We start from the raw sequence: 23,374 nt of genomic DNA on the forward strand, positions 1-23,374 counted from the left end.
TAATAAATCACAACTAATAATCAATTCACTCCGGTCTTAACTACTCCAGGAGTGAATTATGTTCCTCCAGCCATTGCTCTCTAACTACTTTCTAAATAAGATGTTGCCCTCCTTATCATGTCTTATTCATTGTTGCTTTCTTCATTCACAGCCAACAGTCTGCTACATTCCTCATGGTTTCTCTGACCTGCTGCCTTAGTTGGCTTTACTGACAGTCACACTGTTTTAGTTATCTGGTCTGGTGTTTTCTTTATTCTAGATAGAACTAGAGTAAGAAATGGCAACACATCATGTGAACTAGTGTGCACTACCACAACGACCAGTGGCTACAGCAGCTTGGCAACAGGTGCCAATGCCAACACCGGAAACAACAACTCAGTGTCACTTGGCAGCTTCATGTGCGGCACTTGTGGCAGAACCTGCCTCTCTAGGATTGGCTTTCACAACCAGCAGCAAAGGTGCACCAAGGGAAGACACACCACCTAAATGGATTGTTAGCTGTGGCCATCATCTTTTGTAGATGGAAGGATTCCAACCAAGAAATAGTAAGGTATTAGGTGGGGTCAGACTAAGAGGGAATGCAATAAGGTCTAAATTAGGTTTACTGTGCATGTATACAAACACATAAAGTGTGGTAAATAAGGTTGGTGAGTTGCAGGCACAGATAGCCACATGGAAATATGATGTTTCATGATGTGGCGATAATGGAGGCCTGGCTCAAAAAAAGGCAGGACTGGGTACTAAATATCCTTGGATACAAGGTATTCAGGAAAGATAGGGAAGGAAAGAAAGGAGGAGGGTGGCAGTATTGATTAAGGAGAATATTGCAGTCTGGAGAGAAAGGATGTCCTGGAGGTGCTGATGACATCTATTGGGTTAGAATGAGAAACAATAGAGGTACCATCACACAACTGGGTATGTTCTATAGGCCACCAACTAGTGGGAAAGATTTGGAGCATATTTGCAGTGTAATTATAGAGTAGTGATAATGAGGGACTTTAATTATCCTAATATAGACTGGGATTATAGTATAAAGGGCATAGAACAAAGAACAGTATAGCACAGGATGGAAGTTTTCTGAAGTGTGTTCAGGAGAATTTTCTACATCAGTATGTTTCTGGCCCAATGAGGAAGGAGGCATTGCTGGTTCAGGTTCTGCAGAATGAGATGGGTCAAATGGATTAAGTATCAGTAGGGGAACAGTTAAGGAACAGTGATCATAGTATCATAAAGTTTAAGTTAGCTATTGCAGAAGAACAAGGCGCAATCTAGAGTAAAAATTCAGTGGGGTGAGAACGGAACAGTCCCAGGTAAATTGGAATCAAAGATTGGCAGGCAAAACTGTAATGGAACAATGGCTGCCTTTAAAGAGGAGATGGATTGTGTATATAGTCCAGGTACATTCCCCTGAAGGGGAAAAATAGGGCAATCAAAGCCAGAGCTCCCCGGATGGTGAAAGATAAAGCAGAAAAAGAATGCAGATGACAGATGTCAAGTTGATAATACAAGTGGGTATCAGGTTGAATATAGAAGTTCAGAGGGGAAGTGAAAAAGGAGAAACGAGAGGCAAAGAGAGAGTATGAGAAGAGACCAGCCATTAATTCAAAAAGGAATCCAAAAGTCTTCTATAGGTAAATAAATAGTAAAAGGAGGCTGTGAAATATGGGAAACTTGCAGCTACCTTCGCTGTCTGCAACGCATTGTGGGTATATCCTGACAAGACAAAATCACAAATGTGGATGTCCTCTCAAAGGCAGAGCTTTCAAGTGTGTTGACGCTAATCAAATGGAGGTGGCTTCGGTGGACCGGACACGTCCGCAGGATGAAAGATGATCACATACTCAAGGACCTTCTGTATGGTGAGGTAGCCGGGGCCAGACCAACCAGTGGGGTGCCCAAAGCTCCATTTCAAGGATTCTTGCAAGTGTGACATGAAGGCCCTAAATGTCAACTATGGCACCTGGGAGTCACGAGCTCGTGAAAAAGGGAAATGGTGACACATCCTGTGGACTGGTGTGCACTACCACGATGACCAGTTGCTACAGCAGCTTGGCAACAGGCGCCAATGTCAAAAACTACAACTCCGTGTCACTTGGCAGCTCCACATGCAGCACTTGTGGCAGAATCTGCCTTGCAAAGATTGGCCTTCGCAAACATCAGCAAAGGAACATCCACCTAAATGGATTGTTTGCTGCATATCCATCATTTTTTGTAGATGGAAGGATACCAATGAGTAAAAGGAAGGATGGGGCCAATTAGGCACCAAAAAGGGGATTTACACATGGAGGCAGAGAGCATGGCTGAGGTACTAAATGAGTATTTTACTTCTGTCTTTACCGAGGGAAGAAGATGCTACCAAAGTCATAGTGCATGAGGAGGGAGTTGAGATACTGGATTGGCTAAAATTGATCGAGGTATTAGAAAGGCTGGCTGTACTTAAAGTTCATAAATCACCAAGACCAAATGGGATACATCTGAGGATGCCGAGGGAAGTGAGGGTGGAAATTGCAGAGGTAGTGGCCATGATCTTCCCCGTTTCTATGGAGGATTGGGTGCCAGAGGATTGGAGAATTGCAAGTGTTATCCATTGTTCAAAAGGGTGAAGGATAAACCCGGCAAGTACAGGGCAGTTAGTTTAAACTCCATGGTGGGAAAGCGTTTAGAAATTATAATCCGCAACAAAATGAACAATCACTTGGACAAGTTTGGATTAGTAAAGGAAATCTAGTATGAATTTGTTAAAGGCGAATCATGTTTGACTAATTTGATTCAGTTTTTTGATGAAGTAACAGAGGGTTGATGTGGTGAACATGGACTTCCAAAAGGCCTTTGATAAAGTGCCGCATAGCGGGCTTGTCATCAAAGTTGAAGCCCATGGAATAAATGGGGCAGTGGCAACATGGATACAAAGTTAGTTGAGTGACAGGAAATAGAGAATAATGGTGCATGGTTGTTTTTAAAATCATAGACTCAGAAAATTTCAGTCACAGAAAAAGGCCACTTGGCCCATTGTGTTTGTGCTGGCCAAAAAACAATTCACCTATTCTAATCCCACCTTTCCAGCATTTGATCCATAGCCTTGCAGATTACGGCACTTGAAGTGCATATCCAGACTCCTTTTGAATGAGTTGAAGGTTTCTGCCTCAACTACCCTTTCAGGCAGTGAGTTCCAGACTCACACCACCCTCTGGGTGAAAAGGTTTTTCCTCATCTCCCCTCTAATTTTTCTACCAATCATATTAAATCTATGCCCCCTAGTCACTGACTTTTCTGCTAAGGTAAATAGACCCTTCGCCTCCACTCTATCCAGGCCCCTCAAAATTTTGTACATTTCAATCAGATCTCCCCTCAGCCTTCTCTTTTCCAAGGAGAACAATCCCAGCCTATCCAATCTTTCCTCATTGCTGCATTTTTCCAGTCCTGGCAACATCCTCGTAAATCTTCTCTGTACCCTCTCTAGTGCAATTACATCCTTTCTGTAATGAGGTGACCAGAACTGCACACAGTATTCAAGTTGTGGCCTATCAAATGAGCTATACAGTTCCAGCATAACCTCCCTGCTTTTATATTCTATACCTCGGCTAATAAAGGATTCCATATGCCTTTTTAATTACCTTATCGACCTGTCCTGCTACCTTCAGGAATCTGTGAACATTAATTCCAAGGTCCCTCACTTCCTTTACACTTCTCAGTATTTTCCCGTTAATCATGTATTCCTTTGCCTTGTTTGACCTCCCCAAATGCATCACCTCGCACTTCTCCAGGTTGAATTCCATTTGCCACTTTTCTGCCCATCTGACCAGACCATCAATATCTTCCTGCAGCCTACAACAATCCTCCTCACTATCTACCACATAACTAATCTTTCTGTCATCTGCAAACTTTTCAGACAGGAGGAAGGTATACAGTGGGATTCTCCTGGTGTCGGTACCAGCTTCACTGCTTTTCTTGATCTATATCAATGACCTAGACTTTAGTGTACAAGGCACAATTTCAAAATTTGCAGATGACACAAAAAATAGAAGGATTGTGAAGAGGATAGTGATTAGACTTCAAGAGGATGTAGACAGGCTGGTGGGATGGGCGGACATGTAGCAGATGAAATTTAATGCAGAGAAGTGTGAAGTGATACATTTTGGTAGGAAGAACAAGGCGGGGCAAGATAAAATAAAAGGTACAAGGGGGTGCAGGAAGAGAAAGGCCTGTGGATATATGTGCACAAATCATTGAAGCTGGCAGGGGAGGTTGAGAAAGTGGTTAAAAAGGCATATGGGATCCAGGGCTTTATGAATAGAGGCATAAAGTACAAAAGCAATGAAGTTATAACGAACCTTTATAAAACACTAATTTAGCCTCAACTGGAGTATTATGTCCAATTCTGAGCACCACACTTCAGGAAGCATGTGAAGGCTTTAGCGAGGGTGCAGGAATGATTTACAAGAATGGTTCCAGGGATGAGGGACTTCAGTTACGTGGATCAATTGGAGAAGCTGGGGCTGTTCTCCTTAGAGCAGTGAAGGTTGAGAGGAGATTTGAGAGAGGTGTTTAAAAATCATGAGAGGCCCAGACAGTAGATAAAGAGAAACAGTTATCATTGGCGGAAGGGTCAAAAACCGGAGGACACCGATTTAAGGTGGCAAAAGAACCAATGGTGACATGAAAAACTTTTATTACGCAGCAAGTGTTTAGGGTCTGGAATGCACTGCCTGAGAGTGTAGTGGAGGCAGATATAATTGTAGCTTTCAAAAGGGAATTGGATAAGCTCCTGAACAGAGAAAAGTTGCAGGGCTACAGGGATAGGGCAGGGGAGTGGGGCAAGCTGAGTTGCTCTTGCAGAGAGCTGGCATGGACATGATGGGCCAAATGACCACCTACTGTACTGTAACCATTCTATGATTCTATTTTCTCATTTGCTTCCTCGACTGCTGTTCCAGTGTTTTTCACTTTTATTTATTGTTCAAATGCTGTCCAAATTCACATCTCTTTGGAAATGCAAATTCTCCTGTGGTTTATGTGTTGCCACTCTTTTAATCATTCTTGTGTCGAGTGATTAGCTTTTCTAGTCTCTGTCCCTGGACTGCAATCCTCATTCATTTTTTATGTGCTTTCTGTGCCTTTTTTTAAAAAAAAAATCAAAATCTGTGAGGCTCATTCCGTCTCTTTCCCCCTTTTGTCACTGCTTTTGTCTAATCATTTTAATTCCAAGCCTTTTCCAGGTTGTTTTTTTTCACCATTTTCTTCCCCCTACATGTCAGGTTCATTCTCTGCTGCTCCTGCTTAATATGAGGGATTATGAGTTCCTCGGTTACTGTAATTAAACAATACAGTGGCCTCATAATTACAGTCCCTGCATTGCATAACTGACAGTACTAGAACAAAGGCCACATTTTTAAAAAAAAAGCTGGGCTCCCCTAGCTGCTGAACAAATATGGGCAGTGAGAAGTCAAGCCATATATTTCAGAAAGATCCAAGGTTTGACCCTTGGTAAAATCTGAGTTTGTTGATTTCAGCTGCAATGGCAGTTGAACGCATTACAGCTGGCCTCAGCACTTTTGGTTTAGGGAGGTACAGAATTGGCTAGGATTCTTACTTCTAGTTGCTCTCCAGCAACCCTCCATTGGATTTGCACATATGGACGTTCGGTGAGGACAGAATTGGATTTGACTGTGGTGAGCCCTGTATACATATTGCCTGGTGGTGCTTACTATTGAGCTTCGACATATGAATAATGGCCACTTGAGTGAGGGCTCGTGAAACCACATCTGGGAAAGGTAGAAACTGACAGATACCTGGTGAGGGGAGAAAAGAAACTGAAAGCTAGAAGATTCTTTAAACTTTGAGCATGTACAGTATAAGAAATATCTCACACTGAATGACAAGATAGTAATCTCGTTAAGATGCTTAGCTGAAATTATACATTGCAACAGTCCAGTCTGAATAGTCTGCATCCCTTGTTGAGAAGCACCTATCATGTTGGGCCAGGTCTAAGGAGGAAATGAAGTAATTAAAAAATGGAAGTTAAATTCAAAAGTTGATTTTAAGACTACAGTGTGTCACTGAGAAATAGAGGTTTGATACTGTAACTGGGCTATATATTTGCTCTGTTGTTGGATTCAGCACATTCAGTGTTTTGCTGCAGAGGTGGGGCCTCTCATGATGGAAACATTTACATCTCACTGATCCCAACCAATCTCAGTCCTTTTAAATAGACAGAGCTCAGAGACTGAGAGGCCAATTAATGATTTTCTCATTAAGTGATCACACCCAGCTCTCCACAGGGTGTGAGGTGGAGTTTTTGCTGAATAATTGTTGCTGGGTCACTTGCACTCCATTTTAAACTTTAAAATTGAGGCTTTTCACACCAAAGTTATACTGAAATAATGGGCTGAGTTTTACTGACCCCCCCCCCCCCCCCCGCGACATTGGGGGGACCCGGAAAATGCCACTGGGAGAGTCCTGCCGTGGGCCTCGACGCTGGAAAGGCCCCACCCCATTATTACCGCCATTGGTGAGGCCTCGTGGCCCCTCCCCCCCGGCCGCTCTGGGACAGGAGACGCATTTAAATATGTTAAGACGCGTAAATTAAAGAATAATTACTTACCTGGTGCTACCGGCCATCCCGTTCCGAAATTACGGTCAGTGGCCGGCACACCCGCGCCGTCCGATCTCCGACCAGTGAAGTACGGCGGAACACTGGTAGGAAGGGGGTAGGAGGTATGTATATCAATGTGGGGGGGGGGGTGGCGGGGACAGGGTCAAACTTGCGTGATTGGTCTAGTGGGTGATGGGAAGCGTAAAGTTAAAAGTTTCTGACCTTTGTGGGGGGGGGTGGGGAAGAGGGCAAGGAATGAAATGTAAGGCTATTGGAGATGTGAGGTGGGAGAGGGGCTGGGAAGATATGTTTAATTATGTTTAATACTTTAAAATTCAATGTTCCTTTAAAAAAATTTAAATTGTCATTAGGGCTCTAAGCCCTTTAAAAATGACGCCGGCGCCAGACGTCGTTGCCGGGGATGGATCACCCACCCCCTCCCCGTCATTGGGGTGGGGCGGCGGTCCACTCCGGCCATTTAAATGAGTAGCCGCGTTTAATATCGCGGTGACTCCGCAGAGCAAATCCCAGCGAGCGCTTGGTGGTGAGCTGGTAGCCCAGTATGTTTTTAAATGTTACAAGTGGCACATGCTCCCAGTAAAGGACAAGTAAGAAGTAAATGTTATGTGTAATACATGATAAATAACAGGTGGCCGAGGTCATACACCAATGACTCAGATGAGATCTTGCATTTGAAAAAAAGTGACATTTAAGCAGAGGAACACCAGCTTAACCCCCAAGAGATTGCTCGTCTCGAGATGCTCCCAGGCATTTTTTGTTTTGTACAATGTGCAAAGTCTAATGTCTTTTCTTTAGTGAGCTAAAAGTTAAATGTTGCCACTGAGAATTTACATCCTACGTTGTAGTGCGATTTCCTCCCTTTTATCACCACTGTTAGATTTCCGGGTTTCTGTATAACCTCACCTGATATAATGGGAAGAGTTATAACAAAAATGGTGCTGAACTAGAACTCATTGACAAGAAAGAGTATTTCACTGGAAAATAACTCCCTAAGTGAAGTCATATGTTTGAGCTAGGAGCCAACATCCCTGCAGAAATGCTGACATGGTCTATCATATACATGTTTACTCAACCATGTTGACAAAGGAAAAAAAATAGTAATTTTAATTTATTTATTTCCCCATATATCAGCCAAGTTTTCGAGTTCCTATGGATTTCAATGAATAAGGAGTGATCTTAAGGTTTGCCTTTGACCTTAAGTTAAACAAATCAATTTGCTTTGGATTGGATCAGAGTTTCCAAATTAAACGTAATTCAAACCCAAGTGCACAATAAGTGGAACCATGTGATGCTTTGCATGAATACAAGGAGCCATTGAAAAGGTTAATAAGTTTGTCTAATGCAGTTTATATTGTGAGCTAAAATTAGAACAGAAAATACTGGAAGTACATACCACGTCAGCTAGCATCTGTATAAGGAAAAAACAGGTTGGTTACTTTGGCTGTGCGTATCTAGCATTTTTTTGATCAGATGTATGATGCCAGATATTGTAAATCATTCATTGTTGGTGGCATTGACTTGAATGGGAGATGAGAAAGATCCTCCCCACTCACTGTAAAAATCATCTATAATGCAGGAGAAAATGTATTGGTTTTTTAAATTAACTTGATGTCTACAGAGCAAAAGTAATATTTATTAATTGACTGTGTATTGGCAAATTCATTCTTCTGAAATAGTCTGGTTATATGTCGGTAAGCTAATGAAGGTTATCATTCATTTATAACTGGAAATTAAATGGGACAGGTTTAAATTAAAGTTTGAATATATTCAGATAAAATGACATTATTTTACATGAACTAGTCTGTGGTTACCAAGAAATCTGAAAATGGTAAAGGGTGTCTAGCTGTTTACTTTGAAACATAGAAACATAGAAAAATAGGAGCCATTCGACCCTTCGAGCCTGCTCTGCCATTCGAAGATAAGATTACAAACAAATTTGGGAATTTCTCTTTGGAACTGGGTACAAGACTAATCTTATCTTCTTGTTACTGCATTAATACTAGTATCACATTCTTAACTATTTTGAGTTCTTTATTGCCTATCTTTTTATTGGTGTGTTAATTGGGAAATACGAGAAAGTGAGGAAGCATTTATTTTCTCTGTGCGAGCTGTGAGAGATGTACTAACGACGTCTAACATTCAGTAGTTTATTTCAGCATTTTCTGCTTGTATTGAAGAATCGGCAGATTTGGCAGCATCTGTGGAGAAAAAACAGTTAACGTCTCAGCTCCGTGATCTTTCATCAAAGGGAAGCGTAGTTTCCTGCATTACAATAGTGACTACACTTCAAAAAGTTCTTCATTGGCTGTAAAGTGCTTTGAGATGTCTGGTGGTTGTGAAAGGCGCTACATAAATGCAAGTCTTTCTTTCTTTTTACTTCTGCTTCAACACACTCTCAACACGGTTTGGGAAATAATTCATTCCAAATCTGTGCACTTAACGTGGCAACCTCTTGAGCTGCAGCAGCAACACTGAACCAGGTGTTTGTGCATTATGCAAATATTGCTACTTTTGCTCGTGACAAAACCGGTTTTACAGAGGTTAAATTGTGTAGTTTTCACCAACCTCTGAAAAATCACATTTCTTCCATTTTGTGACAACTAGCATCAAAATTGACCATTTCCTGTTATGCTGAGTGTCACAGAACTCCACTCTTAGTTTGTTTTGACTGTTAGATTGACATCAAGTAGTTCATGTAGGTATGTGAAATATTTTAAGTTTCATTTTGATAATGTTTCGAAACCCAAACCATGGCCGAAACTTAAAGTGGGCGTTCGGTATATTATGGGCTGCTGACTTTAATGTATCTAATATATGTTGTATGTGTCTTTAATAACGGGAGTTGATTTATGATTTAACAGATTAGATACTGTTTTCAGTGGATAGACATGACTGCCACGCAAAAGCATGAGTCTGCCCAAACATTTAGCTGTACAGATTGCAATGGCTCTTGAATCATAAGTGGCAGCTTTCATTTTACATGCATTTCGCCAATGAAAGCAAAAGGCTTTGAGGGAATATATTGCGGAATATTCTGACCTTGAATTAAAATGTTATCTTTTAAATGGTGTAATTGGAAAATTGGCTTCTGTTATTGAAAAGACTATCAAGAATTATAGAGCCAATCCCAACAAAAAGACTGAATTAAAAAGGTGACTTATTTACTACGTTTTGCTGAAAAAATAATAATTTAAATAGTTGCATTTCAGATGTTATTTGTTTAGTTTAAAATAAGTAATAATGTACCCAATTTTTGTTTTGCTCTTACTAGGTTCTAGCCTCTTAGCTCAATTTGTCTCATCCATGAGCAAAACAAAATGTACAACAAAAAGCTCTGTGCCTTGTTCCAGTTCCACCAACACTGATCAATTTAATTTCATACTCAGTGTTCAGCTAAGGGAGACGGCTTCATTAAAAATGCACGTGGTCACCTCTCGGAACAATATAGACAGTGAATATGGAACCTTGCCTTCATTTTTAATGCCATATATATTAGGAATTGCATAATTTATATGATATCAATATTGACTCAAATGTAAAATTTTCAAATTTAGCCTATTTGAGATGATTTAGACAATCACTAGTTTATCAGTAGCCCATTCATTAATCACCAGCATTACTGCCCAAACACAATTGTTATGCGTTGAATTGCACGCTTTGGGCTGGATTTTATTAGCGCGCCGCATTCCACGGTGGTTTGCTTTAAACTCGGCGGCCCTCCAACACGGAAGTGCCGCCACCGAACCCCTGCGATATTTCGCGCGGGGGCTCATTTAAATAGAGGGGGCGGTCGCCGCATCCTCGACGACGGCTTACGGCGCCATTTTTAAAAGGCTTCAAGCCCTTCAGTAACACTTTAAAATTTTAAAGGTCCCAATCTCCGTCAAATTAAAAATAAAATGTTATTTCATCGCTAAATCATCGATAATAAACTTTTATTAATATCCCGAACTTCTCCCCCCCCCCCCAACCCCCAAAATTTGTTCTCTTTGACCCTCAACCCCTTCCCCACCCCACCCCCCACCGGCCCTAAAAAATTTAATTCCTTCCCTCTCCCCACCAGGTTCTCGCCTCGGAACTCCATACGGAGTTCTGAAGGAATGCAAGCTGCGTTCAGCGGCCCTAAAATCAGCATGGGAGGTCCGCCGCCTGCAGGTACGTTCATTTAAATCTCATTATTATTCATTTACATATTGAGATGGAGGTCCTGTTGCCACGTGAAGGGGGGCCACACCGAGGTCCCCCCGCCACCGGTAGTATGGGGCGGGCCCTTCTTGATGTCAGGGGTCAAAGCAGGCCCCTCCCCACTGAACTTTATGGGCTCCACCCCCCCCCCCCCCCCCCCCGGTAGAAATCAGCCCCTTGTCAATAATCATTCATTTAATATTAAAACAGCTTTATTTGATGTATCCTCGCAGCAATGCCTCATTATAGGCAACTAAAGTGCTAACAACTTTCCATTTTATCATTTGTGCAATGTGTTACATGTTTGCAAACTTATTAATGGACACAAAGATGGGGAACTTGCGAGGGCCTGTGAAGCTGCTTGTAAGGTAATGGGAATGTATTGAGACAGAAAGGTTGAACTTGTTTTTAAAGCAAGGGAGAAGAATTAGAAGACCCTTGTATTTTTATCTTGAGGTCATCAAAGGCTAGTGATGTGGCTTATAATAAATGAGAAAAGGTTTGTTAAACACACTCCATGAAGGCAGTTCCCCTGTAATTTTTGAAATTCATAATTCATAAGATCAAAGGAAAAGAAATATTATCCACAGCTTCTGTTTATGAAAGCAAAATACTGCGGATGCTGGAAATCTGAAACAAAAACAAGAAATGCTGGAATCACTCAGCAGGTCTGGCAGCATCTGTGGAAAGAGAAGCAGAGTTAACGTTTCGGGTCAGTGACCCTTCTTCGGAACAGTTCCGAAGAAGGGTCACTGACCCGAAACGTTAACTCTGCTTCTCTTTCCACAGATGCTGCCAGACCTGCTGAGTGATTCCAGCATTTCTTGTTTTTGTTTCTGTTTATGAACACTGTTTTACTTGTGAATCTCTTACCTTGCAGGTTTAAATTTCAGTTTTTGACCAGGGTTTCACTCCCATTCTTTTGGTGGCTTTTAGATTAATAAAGCTGAATTTAACAAAGTGTGTACTGGAGATCCCCGTGTCTGTTTCTGAGCCACTGGTTAAGGTGCTATCATCACCACAACACTCCTGAGTTAGGGAGGGCAATATTGGCAGGTTAATAGCCTTTTGACAGTCACTATTGAAAAGCAAACCTGGAACACATGTTGGAACATCTCTACAAATAAAGTCATGAATGCATTTGATAACCAATTGGCACATATTTAGTAAAGTAAAAATAAAAGTAGTGTTAAATTCTGACATTCAGTTTTTTGAGAGTTTAGGGGAGATGACTGGAGGCGTTGTCAAAACCTTGGGTGTTGAGAAGACTTTGAAGGTAAGTAGAGATATACCAAGGTGGAGAGGTTTAGGAAGAGAATTTCGATACTTGTTTAAAATTAACAAATCTGGGAGGTTCAATATTGGCAGTTAGTTGAACTACAAGGACTGCTGGCATTGAGAACTTTATACTAAAAGCTTAATTCCTTTTTCGTTGTAATTGCTTTATTTTTCCTTCACGCATTCCTTTCGCGTTCACTTGAGAAATTGAGACTTTGTTAAAGAAAACTATTCTTAATTTTCTGATATACAAATGTTTCCTTACAATCTACTGGGGAAATGAAAATGCCAGCTAATTTTTAAATTCACTTTTTTTTTCCTCCTGTGCAGAACATATCAACTCATATAGGAGTTAGTGTAATGAACACCAGTTGCCCTTTGGTACTTTGTCCAAGTGATTTCATGTGTGGACTAAGACAGTGAGTGTCGTTTTACCTTCATTGAGCAACATAGCCAAATCTGATCCTATCTTCCTTTTCATACAAAATTTAAAAATGGAGCAAATCATTTCTTTCTTGTAAAAAATGCCAGTTAAGTTGAGGAAACAAGCTACTTTGATCTTTTAAGTAATTTAAATTATCAGTTCAAATATGCTACAAAGTTGAAGAGATCATGACATTTGTGAAAAAGAAAATGTCAAAGTGGGTGGTGAGTGGAACCGGAGTGGAGTTGCCCCCAGGAGTATTTGTGGTAGCAGAATAGGATCTACTAGATGGTTCTGTAGCCAAAAGTGAAATTTTCAGACAGTCTGCCAGTCATTAGTACTCCACTTCAGTTGATCATTTACTGCAAGTGAGGAAAGTAAGGTTGAATTGGTGATGCTTTAGGAAAATGAGATGGAGAGGTCTTGTGGGGAGCAAAGGGCACTAAGATGTTGATTGAGATGATTAGACTCCTTGGAAATTAGATCTTTCATTATGCAGTTTAAGTTTGGAAGCTGTGACTTTGTCAAACACAAAATTCTGACCATGGGGGAGGAAGCAGAAGAATGAAGAGAGGGCTTTGGGTGAAATGTCAGTGTGTGTTTCAACAAAGATATATAAGCATGGATGGAAGTAGCTGTTCAGTGCAATAGTTCACAGCTTCCGATGGTCCACAGCAGCTGCTACTGTTATGCTGAGAGTCTGGATAAATTGTGAGCTTCATAAGTTAAGACGTAAAGGAATGGTAATATGCCACTGCTGTATAAGTGTATGGAATTTTCTATAATTCATAGATTTTTTAAACTTTTGATAGTATCTCTGCATTATTAATATGCCTGAATGCAGCAGCTATATATTTGAACAGTTCTATAGGTGTTATAGATACTTCCATAAATAAATATTTGAATTGAAAGTCATTTTTGTTGCATTGCTTATTAAATCTGAGATGAAATATTACAAAGCCATTAGTCAGTCTGGCATTGATCGAAGGACAAAGCACACCATGGTAGTTACGTTAGAATATGGGGAGAGAGGAGGAAAATGGGACTAGGTAAAATCTGCCTCCAAAGGGACCTAAATTTGGGACAGACCAGAAGGACCAAAGCCCTGAGCTTAAAAAATGCTGTCCTTATATTTCTAATCTTACAGCAATGTGATTGCAAAATTCTGAATGTATTTTGCATAAGGAACCTGATTTTTTCCAAATTCAGACTTGTTCTCACAATTAATCATGTAAGCAAAATGAATCCAGCCTGTCAGGTTCATGTATTCTCTTGTACATCTCTGTCATAAGCAGAGCAAGCAGCTTTTGCAAATGCTGCTTAATGTGAAAGGAAATAACAAGATTAGCTTCAGCTTCCCCAGCTTGCTATTGATTTTGTCTGCGTGGGTTTTAAAGGTATCAGTGCCTGCTGTAAGACACTGCCGTGTGTAGTCATTAGCATGGTGATGTGATGAGTCATTGACACATGGGGTGGAATTTTATGTTCTGCCCTGCAGTGGGTTTGGAGGTGGGGAAGAGCATAAGATTGGGTGGGCTGGTGGTTGGGGGAGGCTGGTGGAGGGGGTGGGGGAGTTGCCGCCACCATCCCAACTCCGATGAAATTTAGTCCAGGGCAGGAAGGCCTGTGAATGGCCTTCATGCCCCGCTATTAATTGAGGCCCTTAACTGGGCAATTAACTCTCAATTAAGGGCCTCTTCCCACTGCAGCCACAATTACCTGTGCAGCGGATGACCCTGTTGTCGCACGGGAAGCATGGTAGGAAAAACCGTGCTGGCTGTTCCCGGCTTTAGGAAGGTGGGGAAGGTCCACTGAGAGACAAACGCCTGCGCTTGCTGCCGAATCTCCCCCACCCAGTGAGAGCCCTCCCACCCTGACCTACCACAGGCATGGCTCCAGAAACGATTGCCCCCAGCAGCAGCCACCACCTCCGCTGCTCTCCAAGGGGTGGGACGTCCGACGACAGGGTCCTAATTCCTATGGAAGGCCTGCCACTGTCCACTTAAGTGCTTGATTGGCATTAAATTTGGCGGGCCTTCTGCATCGGTTTCTCCCGACATTGAGACCCCTGCCACCGGCATAAAATTCCCCCCATGCTATCAGTAGAAGGAAAATCCAAATATGATTCCAGCATTAGTAAACACAACAGGGTCAAGTTGCTGTTCCTTTTCACTCGTGATATCAGCACAATCTGGGCTGAAACAGCAGAACCAGGACAAAAGATCAGGGAATTTTAAACCTAAATAAGTTACACCTGAAACCATTTACACTCCAGTTTCCGCTATCTCTTAGGCTGGTTCAAAATCGGTTTGGCTAAATCAGGTCCTGCCCAAAAACTGATCATGCCCCCCAAGGGTGGAACTGAGTTTTTGCTGGTTCAGGAAGGCTCTTCAAATTGTGCTCATTTTCTTTGGCACAGGCATGTTTTTGAAGTTTCTCATATCAAAAAATATTTACCAAGAAACCCATTAATGTACACCAATGAGTAGTAATGGTTCAGGACAGTTTTCACATAGTTTTTGGTGCTTTTTAAATTACAAGTGGACAACTTGACACACGTACAAAAAATGCTTTTTGTTTGTGCTTAAACCCATTTTCAGCTGTTAATAAAACTGTACCAGGTTACCACACACAAATATATCGAGGAATACCATTTAATGGAAAGAAAAAATAATTATGTTCTATTACATTCGATGGTGTTGATTCATGAAGATTTTACATTTCTGATTTGATTATGCAAATGATCTTTTTAATCGAAAATTTGGGCCGGAACATAACCAGCACAATTTCGAGCATATTTTAGACACAATTTCACGATTGCGCCCAAAGTGAAAACTCAACTCCAACAAGTATTTGCATTATGAAGATGGTATTATTGTCTTTAGGATTTCATTAAAGCTGACATTTTCAAACCTTGGCCATCTGAATTCCGAAGTACATTATTTCAACATTTTCAGCTACAAGTGTGCAATGTTTTCTTCAGACACACACACACACTCTCTCTCTCTCTCTCTCCTCTCTCCCTTCATTCCTCTCCTTTCCCCACCCCATCTGTCATAGACTTCCTGCAGGACCTGTCTTCAGCTAATTGGAGTCACTGCTCTGGGGAAAAATATCAAATGACTGCTGTAAGAGGCCTTCAAGTGTAAACTTTAATGGAGGACTTAAAGAACCAAAAAAAACCACAATTAATTTAATTAGTTATTAAACTTTTAAACAAATTTTTTAAATTACAACTTCATTTTGGACAACAGAACTTTCAGTTAATGAGAAAAATATTTTGAGTGATTTAAATTCATTAACAAATTTTGATGGTTTGACTATATATGGGGTTTGCATTATTAAATGTTGAAGCAGATTTTTCTCCATTCTGACATCTTGGATTTTCCATTATAAAAGTTTGTTACAATAAGTAAAGCTAATTTGTACAGGAAGCAAATGCCATATGCAAGATGTTTTAATATCTCTATCCAGAAGTTAAATGCACGTCTTCAGTATGTGGGTGGTACTAACTCTTTCACAGCTTGTGTGATCAATATGCTGCTGGCACCATCCATCTGTGTTGAGATATTCCTGTTACTTTGTAAAATACCACTCTAAAGGTGGGCTCCCTATTACTATATTGTCACGCACACTGGAAGTGTAATGATACAACAATCATAGCCTAACTGAAGAGTTATGTAATACAGACTTTGTCTTTAAAAAAAAAGTTCCTTTGTTTTTAAAAATGAACAATGGTCCAAAGTGGCCACCGAGAAAAAGGGGATTGGCCTTTTGTGTATTCAAACTGTCTAACAAAGACAAAGGACAAATCTTCAGAGCTAAAATAGAACCCATCCAAAAAACATTCCAGAATGTCGTCATCTGCTATGTGCTAGGCCATTTAACGATCATCATGGGGAAGAGACGAGAATGTCTCTTACCAGGTGAGAGGTGACCCAGTTTTATCTTTAAAAAGATGGCCAGAGAGAGAGAGAGAGAGAGACACTCACCCAGGATTGAAGCAATTTGTAGCAGCTAGCATTCCAACATGCTAGAAAGCACATGCCCTGCACATACAGCAGTGAGAGCTAGAAGTAACTCACTGTCTTCAACAGAATCTTCAAGCAAGAGAGAAATCTACAGCCATCTCAGGCCTGCATCCATCTCGAACTTGATTCTCGAGAATTCAACAGGTATAACATAACCTTTCCACCCACTGAAAGCCACCTTCCTTTTTCCCTTCTCTATCTGGTTCTTCATGTTTGTGTGCATGAGTGGATAAGGTGTATTGATCAATAAACAATTGACTTGCTGTTTTTAAAACCTACAAGAAAACCTGTCGCTGTCTATTTATTTGAAAAATAAAACACCAAGGGGCTAAATACTAATCCAAATACACTTGCTGCGGTCAGGTGGAGAGTTGAACAGTGGGAACCATCCATGTCACACCAAGTGGTTGTAACAATATCAACACTTGCATTGAATAGAGGGCAAGAAGTTTGACTGTGTATTGTGATCTCAATTAATGAAACGAAAGGTGAACACTTTGCTTCAAGTCAGAATTTCCAACTCCCCGATGAAACAGGCTAGTATCCTTTGAACAATAATCCATCATCTGCAAGAGATTAAAATTTTCAACCAAAATAAAAGGTGCACGTGTTGATAACTGGTGAGAATAGGGTGAGGCTTATCTCTAAGATCCCTCATGTAAAATAGAATACAAGATGGAGTGTGTGTGAGAGTCTACTTTTATACAGGTAATCAACTATTGATTATTACTCCATAAAATTGCAGTAATAACATTGCAGTCTACACCCATCATTGACATGGATGTGCATTGGCTGTAGTCTGTGCCTTGGCACTGCTTTTTGCCATTGCTGACAAAGACACAAAAGTTTTGGACCCCGATATCGGGGACAAATGGGTGTCAGAAGCCTGTACTGTGGGAGGAAACAGTCACCTGGCAGTGATTTTCCCTGAATTGGCCAATTAGTGGCCAGAGGGTGGGCTCACCGTCCAATTAAGACAGCGTGTGGGTTCTTGAAGCTGGAGGTCCAATAGGAGGCTCTGTAGCTTGGAAGAAGCAGGAGGCTCTCTTTTCAGTTAAGTAAGAGAGAGGGCATTTCAAGATGGAGGCACCCTCTCTCCAACTTCTTAAACTTAAAAAAAAAAAATGCCCTTAGCAGTTGGGCTGCCATCGTTTGGGGGTGAACCCTTCCACAGGGCGGCCTGCAGCTGAAGCCAAACAGGTACGGAGGGCTTTAAAGCCTACCTGGAATGCTGGCCCCCTGGTCACTTGTGGGCATGTAGCCCAGCCGTCCTCTCCCCCACTCCCACCTCTGGGAGTGGGCTGGTGCCAGCAAGGAGGCATGCCAGCCACTGATGTAAAATTCTGCGCCAGTCTGCCTCTGTACTTGCCACCATTGGGGCCTAAACATCCAGCCCATTGAATCATGATGGCACAGACGGAGGCTGTTTGGCCCATCGAATCCATGCTGGCTCTCTGTAGAGCAATCCAGTCAGTCCCATTTCCCCCTGCTCTATCCATGTAGTCCTGCAAGTTTACTTCCCTCAAGTATTCATCCAGTTTCCTTTTGAAATTATTAATTGTCTCTGCTTCCACCACCTTATAGGCAGTGAGTTCCAGGTCATTACCACTCGCTGCATTTCAAAAAATAAAAGTTCTTTCTCACATCCCCACTGTATCTCTTTCACAAAACCTTAAATCTGTGTCCCCTTGTCCTTGTACTATCATCTAATAGGAACAGCTTTTCTTTGTCTACCTTATGTGAACCTGTCATAATCTTGTACCCCTCTATCAAATGCTGTGAGGAATATTCTTACTCTGGAGTGATGCTAATGCAGTAATTTTTCTTTTAGTTTCACAGGTCAGAATCTGCTTGAGTTTCATTTTGTGATATCATAAACTCTTCGGTGATGATACTGGTTTACAATTGCATACAAATGTCTGTGAATTTCTATCTTTAAAAAAATAAGATATTTTAGTGCACTTTCTGTGTCTCATACCGCTCTATCACATTTCAAGCAATAAAAGAAAGGAAATAATTTTATTTAACAGCCGTCAGGACGAACCAAAGTGCCGCATAGCCAACAAAACACTTTTGAAATGTAGTCACTGTTGTAATGTAGATCAACAAAGGAATTTAATATTCGAGACAGGATGCCTGCTGTATCATAATTGACATCAAGATGAATTCACCCAGTGCTTACTTAACAGAAAGTAACGTCTTGTTGGGGGCTCAAATGTGTTACAATTCTGAGCTCAGTATTCAGGTTGATCGAAACATCCTTACCAATTGTCCATTTTTATACACCTTTTATACAGAATTAGCTATAAATCAAGAAATAGAAAGGAGGGAGGAACTCAAAATTACAATCACCAGGGAAGTCGTACTGAAAAAATTGTTGGAGCTGCGGGCTGACAAGTCCCCAGGTCCTGATGGACTTCATCCTAGGGTCTTAAAAGAAGAGGCTAGTGGGATAGTTGATATGTTGGATTTAATTTTCCAAAATTCCATAGATTTTGGGAAGGTTCCATTAGATTGAAAAATAGCCAATGTAACTCCTTTATTCAAAAAGGGAGGGAGGCAGAAAGCAGAAAAGTACAAGCCAGTTAGCTTAACATCTATCATAGGGAAAATGTTAGGTATTATTAAAGACGTTATAGCATGGCATTTAGAAAAAAAAATCAAGGTAATCAGGCAGAGTGAACATGGTTTTGTGAAAGGGAAATCATGTTTAACCAATTTATTGGAGTTCTTTGATGAAGTAACATGTGCTGTGGATAAAGGGGAACCTGTGGATGTGCTGTACTTAGATTTCCAGAAGGCATTTGATGAGCTGCCACATGAAAGGTAATTGCAGAAAATAAAAGTTCATGGTGTAGGGGGTAACATATTGGCATGGATAGAAAATTGGCTAGCTAATAGAAAACAGAGTAGGCATAAATGTGTCATTTTCTGGTTGGCAATATGCAAGGAGTGGTGTGCCACAGGGATCAGTGCTAGGGCCTCAATTTTTTACAATTTATATAAATGACTTGGATGAAGGCACCAAAGGTATGGTTGCTAAATTTGCTGATGACACAAAGATAGGTAGGAAAGTAAGTTGTGAAGAGGATATAAGGAGGTTACAAAGGGATATAGATAGGTTATGAGAGTGGGCAAAGATCTGACAAATGAAGTATAATATGGGAAATTGTCCATTTGGTAGGAAGAATAAAAAAGGAGCATATTATCTAAATGGTGAGAGATTGCAGAGCTCTGAGATGCAGAGGGATCTGGGTGTCCGAGTGCATGAATCGCAAAAGGTTATTCGGGTTCAGCAAGTAATTAAGAAAGCTAATAGAATGTTATCGTTTATTGCGAGGGGAATTGAATACAAAGGTTAGGGAGGTTAAGCTTCAATTATACAGGGCATTGGTGAGACCACATCTGGAGTACTGTGTACAGTATTGGTCTCCATTATTTAAGGAAGGATGTAAATGCATTGGAAGCAGTTCAAAGAAGGTTTACTAGACTATTACCTGGAATGGATGGGTTGTCTTATAAGGAAAGGTTGGATAGGCTAGGCTTGTATCAGTTGGAGTTTAGGACAGTAAGAGGCAACTTAATTGAAGCTTATAAGATCCTGAGGGGTCTTAACAGGGAGGATGTGGAAAGGATGTTTCCTCTTGTGGGAGAATCTAGAACTAGGGCTCACTGTTTAATAATAAGAGGTCACCCATTTATGACAGAGATGTGGAGAAATGTTTTCTCTGAGGTTCTTGAGTCTTTGGAACTCTCTGCTTCAAAAGGCAGTGAAAGCATAGCCTTAGAATATTTTTAAGGCAGAGGTAGATAGATTCTTGATAATCAAGGGGGTGAAAGGTTATTGGGGGTAGGCGAGAATATGGAGTTGAGGTTACAATCAGATCAGCCATGATCTTGTTGAATGATGGAGCAGGCACGAGGGGCCGAGTGGCCTACTCCTGCTCCATATGTGCTCTTGCCCCTAGTGTGTGACCCACGTTACATAGTTGCTTCTAAAGGTATCAATAATCAGTTAATTTTTTTATTTATTTAACAAATCATAAGACATGAGAAATAGGAGCTGGAATAGGCCATTTGACCCTTTTGAGTCTACTACACCATTCAACAAGATCATGGCTGATCTACCTCAACTCCACCTTTCTGCCCTATCCTCATGTCACTCAATATAACTCCCTATTTATTTATTTATTTTTTTTAGAGATACAGCACTGAAACAGGCCCTTTCGGCCCACCGAGTCTGTGCTCACCAACAACCACCCATTTATACTAACCCTACAGTAATCCCATATTCCCTACCACCTACCTACACTAGGGGGCAATTTACAACGGCCAATTTACCTATCACCTGCAAGTCTTTGGATGTGAGAGGGAACCAGAGCACCCAGCGAAAACCCACGCAGTCACAGGGAGAACTTGCAAACTCCACACAGGCAGTACCCAGAATTGAACCCGGGTCCCTGGAACTGTGAGGCTGCAGTGTTAACCACTGTGCCACTCTTCTGTTCTTACATTCTTTTGTTGTTATCCACATGGTGCAACTATCAGTTACTAGTCTGTCTTTAATTATATCTCACTCAACACTAATTTGATTCTAGACTCTAGTTAAAAGATAATGTTTGACACAGATATTCCGGCCTTGCAGCTATAGATCTGTATTGCAATGATTGGAATGGGTGAAAATAAATCAACCTTCAAAGCATCTCTTTTAATTCCTTTTTACTTGGCTAAAGTCTAGTCTCAGTGTCCATACCATCATAAAGATCCAGGGGAATATTTCAAGTCCAACTCTGTTCCCTATACACAGAGTCCTCTCCCCTCCCTGGTCCTGTCTGAGGTTGAACCACACTGTTTTTAACCTCGGCATCATATTTGATGCTGAGCAGAGCTTCTGACTCCATAATCCTGCTACTTGCACCTCCATAATATTGCACATCTCTGCCCCTGCCCAAGGCCATCTGCTGCTGAAACATTTATTCATGCCTTTGTCACCTTTTATATGCAACTATTTCATTGACTGGACTCTGTTGCCTGTATCCTATGTTGCAGCCATCACTCCTTTGCTCATCCCGCTGATTTTAAATGGGTGAGTTTGGTCAATGAGAGCTAGCAGGCTATTTTGCCATATGAGGCACCATTGTTCAGTCTGCTCCTCTCATCCAATATCTGCACATTTCTCTTCTCTTTATTATGGTGACTCATATTTTAAGAGTGCTGAGAGCTGAAGAAAGCAGGAGGTAAATTAATTCAAACCCCTTGTGTTCCAGACTAGAAAATGCAAATTCATGTGGCTTACCATTAGAATGTGGCTAATGCCAATCTGAATTTCAAATACGCTGGTCGCTAGCTTTTGAAAATGCACCGTTACATTTCAGAATGATGCTGGAAATAAGTCCCATTAGTCAATCAATTAAAATCCTGTGTTTCGTCTTTTTGCCAGAGCCATTGTTTATTTAATTACCTGCATTTTCAAATGATAAGTGCTATCTCCAATTATCTTTTCCACAAGAACATAAGAATGTTTGGTTGTTTGGCACTTAACAACAGTTTGAAAGCTATACATTTTGTTTGTTTTTTTTTGTCAGTTTTCTGTCCTTTTTACCTCCCCCTTTTCCTGAAGGTGTTGACCTCTGTTGGGAAGCAACTGCATGATGCTAAGCACTTTCTTGCAATTTGCCTAATTTTCCTTTCTTCTTGTGTTTTATTTTTTATTTAGTCAGGGAATGTGAGGGTCGCTGGCAAGACCAGCATTTATTGCCCATCCCTAAATTGCCCTTGAGAAGGTGGGTGGTGAGCTATTGTGCATGTTTGGACAGTGAAAGTTTACGGTTGAATCTGCTGTGGGATATCAAGAGTTCAATGCTAACCTTGCATCCCACACATTGACCTTAAAACAGGAGTCGTTCAGGAACAGAAAGCTCTGCCAAAAGCAGCTTGACAAATGAGAGCGGTAATGTAATTTTGTCTCTTTTATACATTTTTTTTTTGGTGTTTGTTTTGCCTTTGAATTCTCTTCATTATTATTAGTGTGCAAACTGAGCCACGGAACCAACAGGATGAAAGGAATGAGAAATCTAACGTTACTCAGTTAAAGCCAGCGTCACTTTATATTATTGCACAGCATTCTCACCCGCAGGTCATGCCTGCCCAACTGTCCCCCCTTACACCATGCCCATTCTATTTGTTATAAGAAGGCACACTGCCAAGGTCCTTGCAGACGTGGCTTTGCAAATGAAAGGAAAAATCTTGTTTTGTGCCTTATATTCTTTTTTGGCATGTGCTTAATTTATTTTATCATTCATTTTTAATTGCTTGAGTGCAAAGCTGAGCCCATAGAACCATCGAGTCAGCAGAAACCATATCGTGACCTGATGAGGGAAAGCAAACCGCCACTTCTCTGACAAAATTCCTGTTTCTGCTGGGCACATGGCCTTCCCATGACGGAGCAGTTGGTGCTGGGTAAAATGGCAATTTTATTGGTTAATTTTATTTTCTGGTGCCAGCCACAAATTACCAGAATAATTGAATTCAGTTTCAAACTTACTATGGTAGAATTTGACCTGACAACCTCTGGGTTTCCAGTCTATTAACAAAACCACTCGGCTACTATGCATAGCTTCCTGACATCTAACCTAATTCCATGCTTGTGTAGGTTATAGGGTACGTCCCAGGTTCTCCCCAACCTATTTAATTCAAATAGTCTAAACAGATTGACAGTCTAATCATCTCATTATTTTAAATAACTCCATTAAATCTCTTTGAAGTCAATACTTTTCTAAAGTGGATAGACCCAGTTCTCAGCCAGTTGTGGTAACTATGTGTCGTTAACCTAGGTGTCAATCC

The 23,374-nt window shown here is 41.0% G+C and overlaps 1 protein-coding gene across 4 annotated transcripts in view; it reads left to right on the forward strand.

Moving 5' to 3' along the window:
- Nucleotides 1-23,374, forward strand: part of rnf19b (ring finger protein 19B) — a 190,910-nt gene that overhangs the window by 21,347 nt on the left and 146,189 nt on the right. The window contains exons 1-2 of one of the 4 annotated variants that reach the window (XM_068011405.1): nucleotides 9,249-9,312; nucleotides 10,677-10,768. The exons of the other annotated variants lie outside the window; for them this stretch is intronic. The gene's annotated coding sequence lies outside the window, so the exon portion shown is untranslated. Of the gene's footprint in view, nucleotides 1-9,248; nucleotides 9,313-10,676; nucleotides 10,769-23,374 lie in introns of those variants that run through there. 4 annotated transcript variants of the gene reach the window in all.

The sequence above is a fragment of the Heterodontus francisci genome, chromosome 31 (assembly GCF_036365525.1).
Source record: "Heterodontus francisci isolate sHetFra1 chromosome 31, sHetFra1.hap1, whole genome shotgun sequence".
Classification (NCBI taxonomy): Eukaryota; Metazoa; Chordata; class Chondrichthyes; order Heterodontiformes; family Heterodontidae; genus Heterodontus; species Heterodontus francisci.